This window comes from Sinocyclocheilus rhinocerous, unplaced genomic scaffold (genome assembly GCF_001515625.1).
Source record: "Sinocyclocheilus rhinocerous isolate Xijiao unplaced genomic scaffold, SAMN03320098_v1.1 scaffold72, whole genome shotgun sequence".
NCBI classification, from domain to species: Eukaryota; Metazoa; Chordata; class Actinopteri; order Cypriniformes; family Cyprinidae; genus Sinocyclocheilus; species Sinocyclocheilus rhinocerous.
Genome location: NW_015628351.1, coordinates 2,244,411 through 2,262,422, shown reverse-complemented (window position 1 = coordinate 2,262,422; position 18,012 = coordinate 2,244,411). Strand labels below are relative to the sequence as shown.

Genomic DNA, 18,012 nt, shown 5'->3' with positions numbered 1-18,012 from the left:
TGAACGCACTAACGTACATAAGTGCATAAGTACGCGATTTGGGACGCACCTAATGAAAATCGGTATTTGACGCCAATTTAACTTTTTTTTCTTAACGTTGGATTTTGGTTACACAACCTAAAAACAACAAATATCACTGTCAGCTGACGTCAGTATTCATTTGGACATCAAATTAACATTGAATTTACATTTTGGTCACCTGACGTCGCAACCGAAATTTAACCAAATATCAAATAAATGTTTTATGACGTTGTGTGCCTGCTGGGATGTAAGATAAATATTTGTTGGAACAGTATGCTTAAAGCTATCAGATTTGTAGACATTAAATAAACAATGACATAAATAATTTGTAGCTAATTAATCCTGGCTCACTCATAAAAAAATAAAAACTTTAAAAAAGTTAAACTACAACAACAACAGTTCCACAGCACAAATCGGTGCTCATGCATGAGACGCTTAAAAAGCAGCGCGACTGACTTCTGGTGCATGCGTAGAAACGATTAAAATAAGAGAATAAATGCAATTAAAAAGATTTAAAAATTCGAATCACTTGTGTGAATCAAAATTCCCCTCATTACCATCCTACCAGCACTGTTTAGACAGTCCTACACACACCAAACCACTCACACATACACACGCGCGTTTTTAAATCACAAAATGACCAATCTGATTGGTCCGCGTCTTACGCTCTGCTCGCGTTCAACCTATCGCAGCGCGCGACACTGGAAAGTAGGCAGAGCGTTTTCACTCGCACATTATTCTTCTCGCAGGAAGAGCCGCGGCTTTCAAGCGAGGGGGGGGGGGTTCTTTCTTACAGAAAAGAGAGCGAGAAAGACAACAATGTGTCCCAACACTGACCCGTTACAAACACTCCTCACCACCATAAATATTGATAAGTGACAGCCATATCATTAATATCGGTGTGCCAGGAGTGTAAAACGACTCCAAAACACTTGAAGCGGCACTTGACTCTCATCCGCTAACCGCCGCTGCTCAGTTACAACATCTCAAAACACAAAATCTGATGTTGTAGAGAAGGATTTCAGGTAAGTTCCGCCTTTGACCGTCTTCTCGGGTGTACGGAAGATGATCTGATTAGCTTATGGCCGTTGTAATTAGCTCCGTGTGTTAATCACAGCCGCTGTGAGCTGCCGTTGAGGAGGTGTTATGCTTTATTAATACAAGAGACATTAGCTAGCAGGCTAGCATCATCATCCTCATTATCAGTGTGTGTGTGCCAACGATCATATTGTTTGACAAAGATACATCTCTCTTTTATTCATGTGCTGATATAAACATAAAACCGCGACATTAAGTCATCGGAAGGACAGTAGACCCGGTCAGAAGGGTTATTGGAGAGTTTGGATAGGACTGAACTTGATAGTCTGGCTCGTGTTTATTATTTCTTGCACCCGAGTCACGAGCGCTTTGTTGGCAACTTGTGCGCGCGCACAATCACGCACGCATCTCCTTCACTGTGCAGTTTTTCATTGCTCTTTTACCCTAATTATGTTGATCTGCTAAGACAGTGTCATTGCAAGCTTGTGAGGTTTTCCAGAAGAATCAGTCTAGCCTGTCTTGGGATTTCTAAATCAAGCCTGCTTACTTGACCACATAGTTTTATTGTCAAATGTGCCCTGAGAGGTCAGGTGACAGTATTTACACACCATGTTTGTTTAGTGTCTGGCTTGTCAGAGATGTGCTTTGGAAGATCAATCCACTGTTTTTATAGTGGTTGTCATGAAGGTTCAGATGGGTATTTGTATGTGTAGTTTGTTGCTCGAACTGGCTATCGAAACAGCTTTCAAAATGATACTAATTTGTTCTTAGACTGATCGAAAAGAGATGAATAGATGAAAACACAAATGAAGTAGACCGACCGTGAAGATGTAAACAGGTGGTTGACACTGATTGCATTTCTATTATGTGTTGTCACTGTTACTTTGTATGTTTGCAAAAACAATCTGTAGATGATTTGTTAGATACTCGCTTAAGGGAATAATCCAAAAATTAAATTTCGCTGAAAATGTACTCACCCTCGGGCCATCCGAGATGTAGATAAGTTTGTTTATTTATTGGAACAGATTTGGAGAAATTTAGCCTTACATCACTTGCTCACCAATGAAACCTCTGCAGTGAATGGGTGCCGTCAGAATGAGAGTCCAAACAGCTGATAAAACATCACAATAATCCATAAGTAGCATAATTCACATGACTCCAGTCCATCATTAAAAAGTGAAAAGCTGCACATTTGTAAGAAATAAATCCATCATTAAGATGTTTTTAACAACAGAGAATGTATTTTTTCCTCTGGATGTAGTGTTGTTATGCGTTATGGACTGATATTTTAGCCAGAAGCAACGGCGACTTACAAAGGAGGACAATAGAAGCAATCAAAACAACAAAAGAGCAATAATATGCAAGTGCTATATTAGTATATTATTATAGCGTTATATTTCAATTTCACAAAGAAATGTGCAGCATTTTGTCCAAGCAATAATAAAAGGACACATTTAATTTATAATGTCTTAAATCTCATTTTGTAAAAAAAATAAATAAAATAATCGTGAATCGAATCGAAGCGTGAAATCAAAATCGTGAATCGAATGGTGAGTTGAGTGAATCGTTCCATCCCTAGTTTTATTAATGTAACTGGTTTTCATTAGGATAGTTTCCACCATCTAATTCGATTTAGGTGAAGTGTGGCACAGTTATAAAGATTTGTCATTCTAGGATGTAGAACTAGAGCCGGCTAGTCACACTTAATTGGAAATATACTGAATAAGATCATAATCGTGGCATTGTTTTCTTGTCCATACAGTAAACACAGGCTGAATTGTACAGCCACCTGCCACTGTGTTGCACTAAGACCAAATTGACACTCTTAACAGCTTGTGATTGGAGGAGGCAGAAGTGTGTTTTTGTGGTCATTTTTCTCCAATGCATTAGATAATCCCTCATACACTACTCAGCCAAGCTGTTCTGTTTTGCTAAAATGATTTAATGTGTAAAACTGTTATTTCATGTTTCTTGACTTGTTAGTATACATGGCTTTTTTCTGATTGTCAGGGCTCAATAAGGAATGGCCCACTGAACCAAGGCCAGTGTGAGAAGGTTTCAGGCCAGTTTACAGAACAGTCACTTGCCCTTTTGGACCAGTGCTGTGTTGCAAATGAATTTACATCCTCTGAGCTCGTACAACCATTTTTAAGCTTGGCAAACTCAAATTTTTGGTTTTCTGTGCTGTACAATTTCTGCTGTATTGTCACTGAGATAATGATTTCTAAACATTGTTTTCATTGTATATTTATTGTTTTCCAGCAAAAGTATGTTTATGAATCAAAGGATTTACATTCTAGCTGAATAATTGTCAGTAGTTTTTTTTCTGTAGTGCAAATATTATTGTTATTAATACTTCTGTTTTATGTAATAAATATGTTATAATGAATATATAATTTTTTAACCAATAGTAAAGTTAAAAATTTTAACATCTATTAAAATATATAAAATTCTTCTTCTTCTTCTTATTATTATTATTAAAATGCCTACATTATATATTATATTATATTTTTTATGTATTATTTCATGTAAATACAAAAATACATAGCTAAAAATGAAAATTGGAGATTAATTTGTTGTGTGGCCAGTGAAAATCAGAACTTCTCGTCTGACTGGGCCTTGGTTCTCATCTGAACTGTTGTTTGTAGTGATACTATGTGATTTTGCTCTACAGATGCAATTGAGCCGTAATTGCCAATTTAATTATTTTGCAGACTTGCGACATTAAGTGACATTCTCCTCACAAATAGACTTATCTTAAGCGCAATGGCTTAGCTTTATAGTTGCTCCTTAACAATGATTTTCAGCACCATCTGCCTCGGGTTATGTGCTTATCTAGCAGGCTGAAAGAAAGTAAAAAAAACAATCAAACAGGCTGGGATTATCACATGAACATTTGGTCGTGCACAGACCTCAAAGCTGATGTCACCCATTTAACAAAACACTTAGACCCACATAATGCCTATTAATGAAGGTTCTTGTTTGTTGCTGCTGTATTTGTGCACATAGTTGTCAGAGACTTCAAATCAACTAGAATAACTCTCAATTTGCTATTCTCTGATGATCTTGTTATTTCAGCGTCATGCTACAAAAAGAGTGTGTGGGAGACTTATCAGTGTAGGAGAAAGCTATTAGTAATCATTCTCTGCTGACCAAAGGGCATGAGAGTACTCTCAAGGGTATCACAGAGCAGCTATGTAAACTGTTGAACAAAATCAGTGTCACACTGACTCACAGCTGTGCTCATTTTTCACCCCTAAAGGCGAGGGCCTATTGTATTTGCTGTACGTATAGGCCTGGCTCAGCTTTTGAAAACAGGTTAAAGCACAGCACATCCTTCTCGTCGCAAAAGCAGCACTCAATTCAGCCACATACCACCTTTTGAATCTTGTTTCCCGAACACAGTGCCTGACGTTTTCATATTTGAAAAAGATTCATGACTGTGTTGAGTCGCTCTTGCATTTTAACAGCAGAGAGGGGTTTTGTGGATAAATAGCTTGACAGTCACATCGCTGGACTCTTTCACACCATGGACGATAACTATAACTACATAGTTTTAAAGGAATAGTTCACCCAAAAATGAAAATTTACTGAACATGTACTCTGATGGCCCTCAGGCCATCAAAATGTAGTTGAGTTTGTTTCTTCACCGCAACAGATTTGGAGAATTAATCACTTGCAATGAATCCTCTGCAGTGAATGGGTGCCATTAGAATGAGAGTCCAAACAGCTGATAAAAACATCACAATAATCCACAAATTATCCATGTGACTCCAGTCCACCAATTATTGTCTTGTGAAGTAAAAAGCTGTGTCTTTGTAAGAAGCAAGTCCATCATTAAGAGATTGTTAACTTCCTCTAAGTCCTCTATCAATAATACTGTTTTCTCCAGTGAGAAATTCATCTGGTCTGAATCAGGAGAGAAATATGCACAGATCAAACACTGTTTGCAAGAGAAAAGAGTCCAAAAACAGTTCTAAAGAAATATGTTGGTGTTTGGCTTTGTTTAGATTACTTATCAGATTATTTATCAATTATCAGTCATTTGAACTCTCATTCTGACGGCACCCATTCACTGCAGAAGATCCATTACTGAGCAAGTGATGTAATGCTAAGTTTCTCCAAATCTTTTCCAGTGAAGAAACAAACTCATCTACGTCTTGTACGGCCTGAAGGTGAGTAAATTTGCATCAAATGTTCATGTTTGGGTTAACTATTCCTTTAAAGAACTCAAGAATTTACAGCAGCAGTTGACATAACTGCAGCACACGCTTGTAAGAAACAGAACGTTGGTGTGGAAGGTAATATAATAATCATTATAGTTATCTTATATAGTTATGTTCTTGAAGTGAATGTGCCTTAATTCTCTTTTATTAGTACAGTTTAATGCTGAACATCACTGGCGACGTGAGAGGTAGCCTGCTGCGTACACTTGTGCCTCGCTGTATTATCCACATCAGTCAAGCTGTCTCGCACAATCCTAGATTCTCGTACTCTTTTAGGATAGAGGCAGCAATCGGGGAATCGGTGACAACAGAAGTAATCTGGTTAGCGTTTTTGGCATGACGTGAATCCATCTTTTGAGCAAGAGTGTGCTCAGAATCCACCCAAGAGGGCAATTTGTGGCAGCTGCTGCCAGGGCCAGTGTGAAGCAATCATGGGGAGAGCAGTAAATAATGGGTTGTAAATGGAAGACATTTCCTATGAATTGTCAGTCAGGCGACTGGAGGGGAGATCCCATGTGGATGCTGGTGTGCTCTCGCTGCCTCGCTTCTCCGAGCTGATTTGTCAATATTTAGGCAGGGAGAGGCAGCATTTACATAATGCTCCATCACATTGACACACTGTTCCTTTTGATCCGGGCCTTGATTCGTGTCATAGTTGACTGCCCCGGTGTGTGGCTTAGCACAGACTTGGAAATGTGTTATAGTGCCACGACATTTGGTGCTAGGAGAAAGGGAGGCGAATAAGGTAGATTTTTCTCCCAGGGACCTATTCTTTCAATTAAGCGAAGCCACGAAAGTAGTCTCAGCCTTTTTGTTTACTCAAAAGTTTCGAAAGGTGCATTCTCAGTACAGCAAGTATCTAAATCACTTAAGGCCCATTCACGCCAAGTACGATTACAATAAAGCTATTGTTTTATAAATCATTCTAAATTTAAAAGAATAGCAGAGTTCATGTAATATAACGATATAGCACTGAGGAACGATATCGTAGGATTCACTTTAAAAAAAAAAAATTTCCAGGTGGTGAATGATGAAAATAACCGCCAATAAGAATCCTGATCTAAAGAGCTAAAGAATATAAAGTGGCAGATGACAAAACTGCAGTTTATGCTTATAATAAACAGATTGATATCATACATTGGTGTAGACGTTATTGTTATCATTCTTGGTGTAAATTGAGGTGAATGAGCCTGTGAAATCAATATGTTGATGATTTCAGCATGGAAAAAAATCACATGCTGTCTTTTTTGTGTAAAGTTGTACTTTGCAACTTTGTCATAAACACTAAATCCTTGGAATGACTGTAAAAACTATAATTTAAACAGCTTTGCAGCTCAAAGTTTTAACAGAAGATTTAATGCAAGCTTCTATAAATGTATAAGCTTCAGATTTCTGCTTTTAAATCCATTCCCTTTCATTTTGTCTCCATTTTGCCCCCCGATTTTTTGATGAGGAACGAGTTAAAATTATTTATTGTGGTGATCAACATTATGCCACAAATGCTTTCAACTGGCATTAACTGAACCCGGATCATTACTTTAGGGCATTGAGGTGAAAGTTAGTTTCTAGATTATCTCGTCACTGGTCTAAAGAGGTGTCGTCTGGTTAATTTACCTCTTACCTTGCTGGTCATTAATGGTGCCCCTTCTTTATAGTGTGTAACTGATGGCTGCCATCTGTATAGCCAAGTAGGTCATTCTTTATGCGTCTGTTGTTCAACTGTAAGGTCTGCTTTGATCTGCAAAGACAGCGTGACTGCAAATCACCCTTGTTTGTTGGAAATCCATGATTTCTCCTTGAAAGATCTGATGCCCCTGGACAATGCTGTCATGCTCCTTCCGAAGAGCTCTTGATGGGCCATTCAAATTCTGTGTACTCATTAAATTTAACAGTCTGACAACACACACTGACAGCACGCATAACAATCCAGCTCTTTCATTCTTCTCAAAAGATGTTTTCTGGTGTGTGTGTGTGTGTATGTGTGTGTAGCACAAATGCCAAAAGCGGGTAATTGGCTGGCTGCAGCAGTGCTTTCTGCATCTGTTGTTTTAAGATATTAGGCTGACACTCAGGGCAGCCTGGCAGAAATGAGACAGGCCTCCTTTCTTCCTCCCTGACACCGAGAGACTCTGTGTGTCTTGAGCAGGGCTGATTTCCTTGTGTTTCTTGACAGTTTTGGAGAGAGTCATGCAAATGTATTGTACACCATTTTTCTTGTAGCGTCTAAGAAGAGAGAAAAAAAAGCAGTAAGATATGCTGAGGTTGTGCTGCAAACTGTGTAGCTTCAGATACTTTTTTTGTAGCCTAATCATTTCTGCAAATGTAATAGATATTTGATCATTGCACAGTCAGTGAGTGGAGATGTTATCATGTATCTTTATTACATGGCTCTCTGGAATACTTAGGAGTTTCTGTTAAAGCCATACAATGGAAACAGATTGGAAGAACTGCTAGGAAATGCAAAGACAGCTGGATAAGAGACAATGTAACAAAAATAAGGGAGAAAGCAACGTGTTAATTTAATAATTCAAATGAAAGGGATAGTTCACCCAAACAATGAAAATTATGTGATGAATTACTCACCCTCATGCCATTCCAAACCCGTAACACCTTTGTTCATCATCTGAACACAAATTAAGATATTTTTGATGAAACCCGAGAGCTTTCTGACCCTCCGTAGACCACAAGGGTCCTACCATGGTCAATTTTAATTTTTGGGTGAACTATCCCTTTAATGTGCATTACCTCAAATGTCCATAAAATTTTATTATAAAATTTAATAAATACATTGCAGCAATACCATTTTATTTAATTTTATTTTATTTTAACCTATCAATAATAATAATAATAATAATAATAATAATAAATATTACTACTAATAATAATAATAGTAAATATTGTGATTTGTTTTCCATGGTTTTAAAGATGTTTTAAAGTAATATACAAGTTGGATAATTAAAGATATTTTCTTTATTTGAGTTGGAATTTATTTTATATCCACTATTTATTTATTTATTTATTTCGTAAATAGCCATGTAATAATTGGAATAATATGAATTCACCTTGTCAATATTGCATAATAAACTCATTCAGGGGGATGCCGCATCCCTCTACTTCATTTTTTTTTGTTGTTTTTTTTTGTGATAGCGACCATCTGTCTGTTCATTATCCCTTAAATGTATTGATGGATATCAGGCCAGTTCCTTTTAGTATTCACACAGTTATGAAAAGCTTATAGTTTAAGTCAGCAGTTTATAATGGCATAAAAAGGGTCAAGAGTCAAAAGCAGCCAAGCAGTGACATTTGCCTTTGTAATGCCGAGTGTGTTATACCGTGGCTGTATTTCGCCATGTAAATGTGACCAGACAGACACCATCAGGGCTGCTGATGGAACTTCCTGCCAGTGAACAGCTTAACGTAACATTCTGAAGAATTACGGGACCCTTCTCCAGATTGCTCCAAGATGTCCTCCCAGATCAGACAGAAGTGTGCTATGGGAGTCATCCTGTGGAACTGTGGAAGAGGGGAGAGACATTCATGATTTTAAAGCAAAGCCAAAGCAGATGTTGGGAAATGAAAGTACCAAAGGCTTACTATAGGGTTCCATGACGTATCCCGAGAGCAGGAAGGGGTGCGGGGAGCTATTAACAAACTGGTGTTTTTATTTTAATAGCGAACCACTTGGCTGCCTGTCTGCTGTCAGTAGAGAGGGTGGAAAATAAGATGGCATCTTGTAAAAGAACGGAGCCATGTTGCCTCGTCCCTGCTGACTGAAGAGTCACACTGCTGATTAGGTAAAAGATTGGCTGCTGTAATGACGTGACATGGAGTGAACATTGCACACAAACACGGTCTCTGCATACCGGTGCTTTTATTGCCTCACTTCTACATCTGCCGAGTAGTGCCTGTAGTGTAGTATAGTACTGATCTTTTGCTAATGCCAGTGTTTTCAGGGTACAGTTATGGGGAGCGCATATACACACACCCCCACACAGATGTAGACAGTCACTGTTTTCCTTGACACTCTGAGTCTGTTTCTAGTCTGGTTTGTCCATTTGTAAGTGCATTAGTGTGAGGAATGAGAGGGGCGGAGAGGATGTATTAGCAAAGCCATACAATTTTCTGCGATGCATTAGCACGGGCCAGGGGAGGAGAGCCCAGGCTTCTGCACTGTGTTTGACATGTGCCTTTCAGTAACATCCCATATAAACCTGCTGGCCCATTAACCAACGCTTTTAATTATTGAACCAGCTTGTTTAGCAAGGCAGAAGCATCTGAATCATCTTAACCCTAGAATGACTTGCTAAATACAAACATTGATTCTTTATAAAACTACTTGTTTTGTCAATGAAAATACATTTGAATGATAATTTAGTTTGTGGTTATTGGTTTTAGATTTCTGAAATGCAGAATAAAAACATTATATCAAGTGAAGAATATAGCAAATAAAAAAGAAGAAAAATTGGATGTTCGATAGTTATCAGCAAAATCAGGGCTCAACATAAGGATTTAGCATTTTTTATGTGTAAAAAAGTTAAGTTTTAAAATAATATAGCTGTAGTGTAGTGTAACACTGTGATGGTTATAAGTTCAAAAAATTATTTTGCTGGAAAATTAATAAATGTAATGACTTTTTTCAATCCATTGTAACTGATGCCTCCAAGACTATCACAAATCATTCTAGCAGTTTTGACAAAACTTTGTTTGTGTATATATAATAATAAAAATAGCTATTATTATTATTATTATTGACGCACCGCTCAGAAGTTTGGGGTGAGTAAGAATTTGTTTGAAAGAAATTAATACTTTTATTCTGCAAAAATGCATTAAATTGATCAGAAGTGGCCATTAAAGGTCTGTTATGTTACAATGTTTATGTTACATGTTTATTTCTTTTCCAAATAAATGCTGTTCTTTTGAACTTTCTATTTATCAAAGAATCTTGGAAAAGTAGTATTACGGTTTCCTCAAAAATATTAGGGCTGCAAAACGATTAGTCGCGATTAATCGATTCACAATAAAAGTTTGTGTTTGAAAGAAATTAATACTTTTATTCTGCAAAAATGCATTAAATTGATCAGAAGTGGCCATTAAAGGTCTGTTATGTTACAATGTTTATGTTACATGTTTATTTCTTTTCCAAATAAATGCTGTTCTTTTGAACTTTCTATTTATCAAAGAATCTTGGAAAAGAAGTATTACGGTTTCCTCAAAAATATTAGGGCTGCAAAACGATTAGTCGCGATTAATCGAGTCACAATAAAAGTTTGTGTTTACATACTATATGTGTGTGTACTGTGTATATTTATTATGCATATATAAATACAAAATAAATACAAATCCTTGAGCAAAAAAAACGACAAAAAAGACTGGAGCAATGGCTATTTAAAATTAAACTTTTTAAATCACAGGAATAAATTATGTTTTTAAATTATATATAAATAGAAAACAGTTTTAAATGGTAATTATTTTCACACTATTACTGATTTTACTGTATTTTTGATCAAACAAAAGCATAAAAGACTAATGCTGATTTACATCAGCTGAGTTTACAACAAGCTCTCACACTGACCTGAGCTATCTTACCATCCATATTATTGAGCACTGAAAATACTGTCTGCTTGAACCTTTTCCTGTACCTTTTTCAGCACATAGAGAGAGTTGGCGTTTAATGGTGGGTTCACCCTTTGTTTATATTTCCACCCAGACACCTCAAGGTAAAGATAATCAATATTCATCAGTTATGTATGTGGCTGACCTCCTCCTTACACTATTGAGTCAGGCTGTATACACAATCGACTGCTCCCATAGGCAGTAATGGTTGAAAACGATATATGTGCAACTGCATGTCCAGCTCATATCAGTCCAGTGCAGATCATCGCTGTAACATTATAGGCCCCTAAGTTTCTTCCTTTCTGTTTGCTTTAATGCTTTTCTCAGCCTTCGCTTAATCTTCAAATCAGGAGAGGCCACCGTTAGAACCTGAGCCTGGCATTGTTCATGACTCGGTCATAAAGCAGGTCGTATAGTCATTTATTCTGGCACACCAGTGCTGGATTTTTACTGCAGCGCCCGCACAACGCAGAGTCTGGTTTGATGTTTTAATAGGGAATATGTGAGGATCTGAAGGTGTGAATTATGTGTTTGAGAAAGGGAGGGGATGGTCTACCGTCTTTGTGCTCTCTAATCAGTCCTGACTCATCAGAGAGCGCTGCTAAGACTCTCTTCTCCTCCGCCCTTCATTTGCCCTTGCACCACGACCACTTCCTCTTCACGGCACGACCGCTTACAGCATATTGGTGTCTGTTAGACAGCGCCTCTGTTTTCCCCTTTCTCTCAGATACTCTTCTTTGCTCTGGTTTGCTGTAGAGTGGTGCATGACGATGGGTTCGCACCTGTAGTTTTCCTCTTTATTACATGCTGCTATTTGGGCAAAGACAAGCAGGGGAGAGAGGAACGGCGTAAACAATAAACCGCGGCAGCGCTATCTAATGGATCAATTTGTAATAAATCTGTTGCCTCGAGCTGTTGAGAGATTCAGCCCTGCAAAGGTGACTGCATTTTTCCGTCCTGAGCACGGCGGCTTGGATAAGGTTGACAGATATATCAATGCATTTAATGAACCCACTGGTTCGGGAATGTAGGAAAATGTAGTGAAGGCCAGTAATTCACTTATCAAAACAAGATTTTCTCTCTTTTATCATTGAAGCGTTACCCTGGAGCTCTCGCTCTCTCGTTCTGTGCCAGCCCGTATGTTCTTTTCTTCTCTCTTTGCATCATTTGCATTGAGGGGCTTTGATTGGACTGGGCAGATGAGGCTCTCTTGAAATGGCAAATAAATACGCACATTGCAAATGGATTGATTTAAAATCATCCACCGCTTTGAGCGCCTGTAATGATTTCAGGCGTCGTTCTGTTTTCACAGTGAGCTAGCAATTCTATCTGTTTTTATTATACCGAAAAGCTATAAAATTGATGGTGTCTACTCAAAATTTAGTGCTTGAGATAGTCGGCCTAATATTTCTTCATATAATGGAAGAGTGTAAGTGGCGACAGTGGTTGTTTTGAGAGCGGTGACGGGCTAATTCGACACCCACCTTTTTATTGGATGCTCCAGGGATTTCACACGGCACAAATGTGTCACGGGGCACCGCCTCATGAAAAAAACATTAACGGGAGAAATTAGACGAGAAATGCTTTAAAGTCTAAGCCAACAGAAGTATTGATTTTATTCAAATGGCAGTATTAGCCTCAGTAATAAGTGGAAATGAGGCAGGGGTTAGTTCAGCCAGCACTCGTACATCTTTAGGGTGTGCAAGAGCTTGTAGTGACATTTTTGCTAGTTAGAGGAAAGAAGGCTAGTATATAGGGCTGCACGATTAATCGAATGCGATTGTCATGCGCATTTTGTTAGTAAAGCCGGTTCTGTAATCAGCAGTAAATCATCATCACGTGCTTTCGTATATTAGTCACATTTAATCAATAAAAGCAGTTAAATCTTCTGTTTATCCAGCTACCTACCGCTATAGGCATTTCCTGGGTTTCTTCTGCAAGGCGTATTTGGAGTTTCAGCGCGAGAGCGCCCTCTGGCCTTTGGATGGAGATTTACTGCTGATCACAGAACCATGCTTCACTGAAAGATACGCATGACAATCGCAGCTTCTGTCGAATCGCAATTTCGATTCCATTTCGATTTATCGTGCAGCCCTACTAGTATATATCCCTACTCTAATACTGTTAGCTTTTTGTTAAATGTTTAAAAAAAAAATTATAAAAAAGATTTATAAAACTGTAACATTGTCTGTGGATGTGGTAGGGAATTGGTGCTGAGTTACTGTGTAGGAAAAAGAGCTGGAATTCATTTTTTGACCATTTGGGACCTCTAGCAATGTAAAATATCTGTGTGGATCGACAGGCTGACATGCTCTTCATATCAGTTTTCTTTCTGTTAAGCTGTGGATTATTATTGCATGAACACCTTGATTGGCTTACGATTTCATCATTGTTTTTTCAGCATTTTTGGTTTTACACAGATGTTTCTTTTCCTTGCAAATGTGGCAAGGTGAAGCAAAGCTATTAAGCCAAGTATTTTGTCTGCTTTTGATTTCTAGGGCGTGTAATTTGAGCTTCTGCCAAATCGAACTGTTAAGTGAGTAATTCTCCGTTCAGACAGATGCACACTTTGCTCAGAGGTGTTACGTTCGCACATTACATTGACAGTGTGCATTTTTAGCTTTATTTTTCACAACAAACTCTTAAGGGCCCTCTTATCGTGTTTACGCACCTCCCTTTTGCTTATTGCAGTTATTACAGTATCCCTCTTTACTTGGAGATCAGCTCTCCTCCTCCATTCATCCTCCAATTTGAAGAACGATGTGCGTGTTCCTGTGGGCTTTTTAAACGCTCCCGTCACATGCTGTCATCAAGGGGAACGTCACCGTACAAACGGCTGCGGTTGAGCGCAGATGAGCGATGGCTCGTGCTCTCACATGCACTTTCTTGTAATTATTGGAATTGATGTTTTTGCCGAGACGCTCCACATCTGTACGATCTGCAATAAAGAAGGAAGGAGCGCTGAAGCTGCTAGACTGATAATAAAAGGCAATCAACCTTCTACTTCCCGCCTCTCACACAAAACGAAGCAGCAAAAATCCTAATTAACCGATCTGCCAAAAGCACTCGGCGTGTTTTCAGCTACTTTTTCTTGTTCTCTAATGAAGACACAAACCTAGCACAGACTGCTACTGCACATTCTCTACCATCGACCTTCTAATTGTTTCACATCTCTGATTACCACTATGCTTATGCATATTTAAATAAGTGATCCCGGCCCTGGATGCTCATTGGTCAGCAGTCCAGCCATACGTAATATTGTAACTGCTGAAGCTAAACACTTTTCATCTAGCTACTGTGTAACTGCACAGAATCAGAAGAATAATATTCTCATGCTTTTCACAATGTCAGGAACTATTATTTAGCACAGAGGGCTTCAACTTTTTTAAGCCAAGGTTCTCTTGATCGATAGATTGAACATATTGTTACATATTTGTAACAACGTTTGTAGTCACGGGAAGAAGGAGGCGGGAACCGGCGAACACTTAAACAAAACTTTAATAATAAAATAAACAAACACAAAATGAAAGTAAAGCGGCAGCCCCTTGCGGACGACTGCCGCACACAAAACACAAAATAAAGTCCAGGCCTGGTCCTCTCTCGTCCAACACGGTCGTCACTCCTCCTTTTATCCTTCCGGAGCTCCTCCGTGGGACTCGAGACCGGTGAGTGGCGCAGGTGTCGTGCATTAGCATTTACTCCACCGGCCTCGCTCCGTTCCCAGGCTCTCGGCCCAGCCCCTCTCGTCACAATATTGTATAAAAATGAGGGTTGCATCATCAGCCTTGTCTACAAAAACATGTGTATAGTATCACTATAGTTATCGGGTTATTACTTATTTTATGATGATCTACATTGCAAAACCATTCAAATAATCATTTATATGTAGCCATATACATAACATTTGAATTTGAATTGACAGTGAAATATTTAGCTGAACTGTAGCTTTGGATGTTAACTTAATATTGTATTTCTTAACACATTAGAAACCATTTTTATTTTTATTTTTTCATTATTTCCCTGTTGAAGATCGTTATTCTAGAACAATGCCATCGTTTATACTGCAGCTGAATGTGACCCCAATCTGTTTTACCCCAAATATTGCATGCATTATGCAATATATATATATATGATTATGATGTCACAACTTGTACAACATACACAATTTGAAAAGTCCATTACCCATTTGTTTTATGATGTCTTTATGAACTTTTTGAAGCATCAACATTTTGGGTGAATGGACTTAATCTCTTATGTTTCTTCATTTTTGTTCAGAATATTTGGAACAAATATAACAAATAAGGTTTGGACCAACCTGAAGGTGAGTTACTGATGGTAGAATTTCATTTTTGGGTGAACTATCCTCTTAAGGTGGGACCAGAATAGTGTTTTTACTAGTCGACTAGGTGGTGTACAAACCTAGTAAACGCTGCACGTTGTGCCTAACAACACATCTGTTGACTTTATTAATCACGTAGCACAACTTCTCAAACCTAACAGCTTAAACAGAGTATATGATGCTTTTCCCCCCTGACTGTGTGTCTTTGAAGATGTGTTTGAGAAGGTTACAGTGATAGCAAAAGAGAGCCGCTCTGCCACCTGAAGGTGTCTCGGGGGTCCATCGCAGTAAATCAGTGAACTGAAGCCTGCCTCCCTGATGGTTATCAGTGCTTATGTAAAGTGCTCCGTTCCCCCGCTGTTCTAGAGAGGGAGGCAGGCGCGCGATTGATCTCGCCATTGATTTCCCACATCGCTGCCTATTTCTGATGACACTGGAGTTGTCTCTCCTTTTTGTCATCGCAAGTGTTCTTTGAATCCAGCCTCGTCTGTTAGCAGAGGCGGAATCGTCTCGTAATTGAAGCAGCTCCGTAACCTTTTTTTTCCCTTCTCAGTGGAGAGATTAATTATTGTCTAGTCACAGGCAATCATTTTTCACTTCTAAAGCAAATTACACAGGGGTCGTACGTTTGCGCTTCGCCACTGAGTGGCATTTATTTCCGAGGGGCTGTTGTTCCTGGCTTTTGGAGAAGGGCTTTAGACTGTGTGTTTTCAGGCTGCCTCTTCTCCTGGTATTTACCTGTAATCCTGTTTTTATCTGCCTGTGGAGGAGGAGATGAGCCCAGCACCTCCCCGCTACCAGCATTGCTCTTTGTTTTGTGAAAGACTGAAGTAGCTCTAGGGGACAGACAGACTGGAGAGCAGAAGAGGGGTTCTGCCACTTACTTTCCCCTGAGAGCGTTCGCTACTGCCAACCCGGTGGCTGCTGCCGAGTCGCCCACTGTCACCTGACCTGGGTGTAACCCACAGAGAGACCACATGCTCCTCTGAGCAGAATGCTAATTAACGGGGAATTAAATTTCTCTCAGTCTCATTCATCTACACCGAGCAGCAGGAGGCCTCTGTATTCTCAATCAGTTTATTGCTTAAAAAAGAAATCCTCTTGGAAATGCTTTATAGTACTGCTAATCTGCTGTTGAGCTTTATGCCTGTTTTTTTTTTTTTTTTTGTTATATATCCAAGTCGAATGTGTTTAACACCCATGTAGGCAGGTCAGTGACAAGAGTGTCCACGATAAAGAAAAGGGTTTTATTTCATTATTTATTTTTAGAAATTTTATATAAAAACAAATGCTGCTGAAAAAATAAGCTTTGCCATTACAGGAATAAATTAGGTTTTAAAATATATTAAAATATTAAACAGTTATTTTAAATTATAATAATATTTCACAATATTACTGTTTTTACTGTATTTTTGTTCAAATAAATGCAGTCTTGGTGAGCATAGGAGACTTCTTTCAACGACAAAAAAAAAGTCACTTAAAAATGCCAGATAATTTGAGCTTTTATTGACAAGGCAATGTTTGTTCAAGTTAAAAAAAAATTATATATATATTTAATTTCATTATTATTATAAAAAAAAAATTTCAACATAAAAGGGCAAATTATCTGGCATTTTAAGAGACTTAATGACCTTGACACCCTGTAATGTGGTCCTCTCTGTGATATATTTCCACTTTTTTTAGTATTATATCATTACAGCTGTATCACAATGCATGAATTGCATTTTCATGCATTTGTAAACAGATTAATACAGTGGACAAAATAAAAACACTTCTATGTTATAGCATTATATGTTGGTTCTAAGCTGGGCACTGTGATATTATTAGATGTCCATCCGTTTAAAGGGTTTGTCCGTGCTCTCATCTCTCACCTCTGTGTCGACTGTCAGTACACAAAGCAGGCTTTCTGTCAGTAATTATCATGTACGAGCTCATTGCAAACATGAATTAATAAAAGGGAGGTGAGGCGCCATTGCCTCGTTTGCCTCACGTAGAGACGGGCTTGTCTCAGGCAACCGGAGCAGCACGTCGTAATAAAAGCCAAATAATGCTCCTGACAGCAGCAGTTTAAGTTTCACTCTTCACTCAGGCAGCTTTTTTTCACATTGCAGCCATCAGTCACTCCACAGTGTGCCCTAGAGTAAAAGACAGGGAGAGAGATAGTTGTGGAAGAGCATTATTCCTTCAGTGCCTCACCAAGGCTCAGTGTCGCAGTCTGCTCTGCTAATCAACGCCATGCGCTGTGAATTACAGAGTAAACAATACACAATGCTTCCTCTCACTCGCGCATACAATCTCTCTCTTTCTCTCTTCCTCCTCCCAAGAGCATTTTGTCTTGCCTCTGCAGCCGTGGAAACAACAACAAAAAAACAGGGGGAAATAAATGGCAGTTTTCTTTCATTGTCCCTTCTAACCTACCTTCTTGAGCTTGTGCCAGAGGAGAGCTTGTCTGCCTTGTAAATGGCAGCGTGGCGATAAGAATGATGAAAGGGGGCAGTGAGTGTGACCTTTCCTCCGATAGAAGGATGGTCATGAGCGAGAAATGGAGAGGAGGAGAGAGAAATGGAAATGTTTTGAAAAGCATACTGCCATACTCCTCTTATTATTATGTATACTATATTGTACTATATTGTGCAGACTCTATCTATCTATCTATCTATCTCTCTGTCTGTCTGTCTGTCTGTCAACACATCTACACATCCATCTTTATATCTATATCTACTATATAAAAATGCAAAATAACAAATTCAAATATATATATATATATATATATAT

The 18,012-nt window shown here is 38.5% G+C and overlaps 1 protein-coding gene across 2 annotated transcripts in view; it reads left to right on the top strand.

The window, feature by feature from the left end:
* Nucleotides 1–777: 777 nt before the first annotated feature.
* The window catches only part of rerea (arginine-glutamic acid dipeptide (RE) repeats a), a 187,380-nt gene continuing 170,145 nt past the window's right edge, over nucleotides 778–18,012 (top strand). For both annotated transcript variants that reach the window (XM_016549078.1, XM_016549075.1), the window contains exon 1: nucleotides 778–1,046. The gene's annotated coding sequence lies outside the window, so the exon portion shown is untranslated. The remainder of the gene's footprint in view (nucleotides 1,047–18,012) is intronic.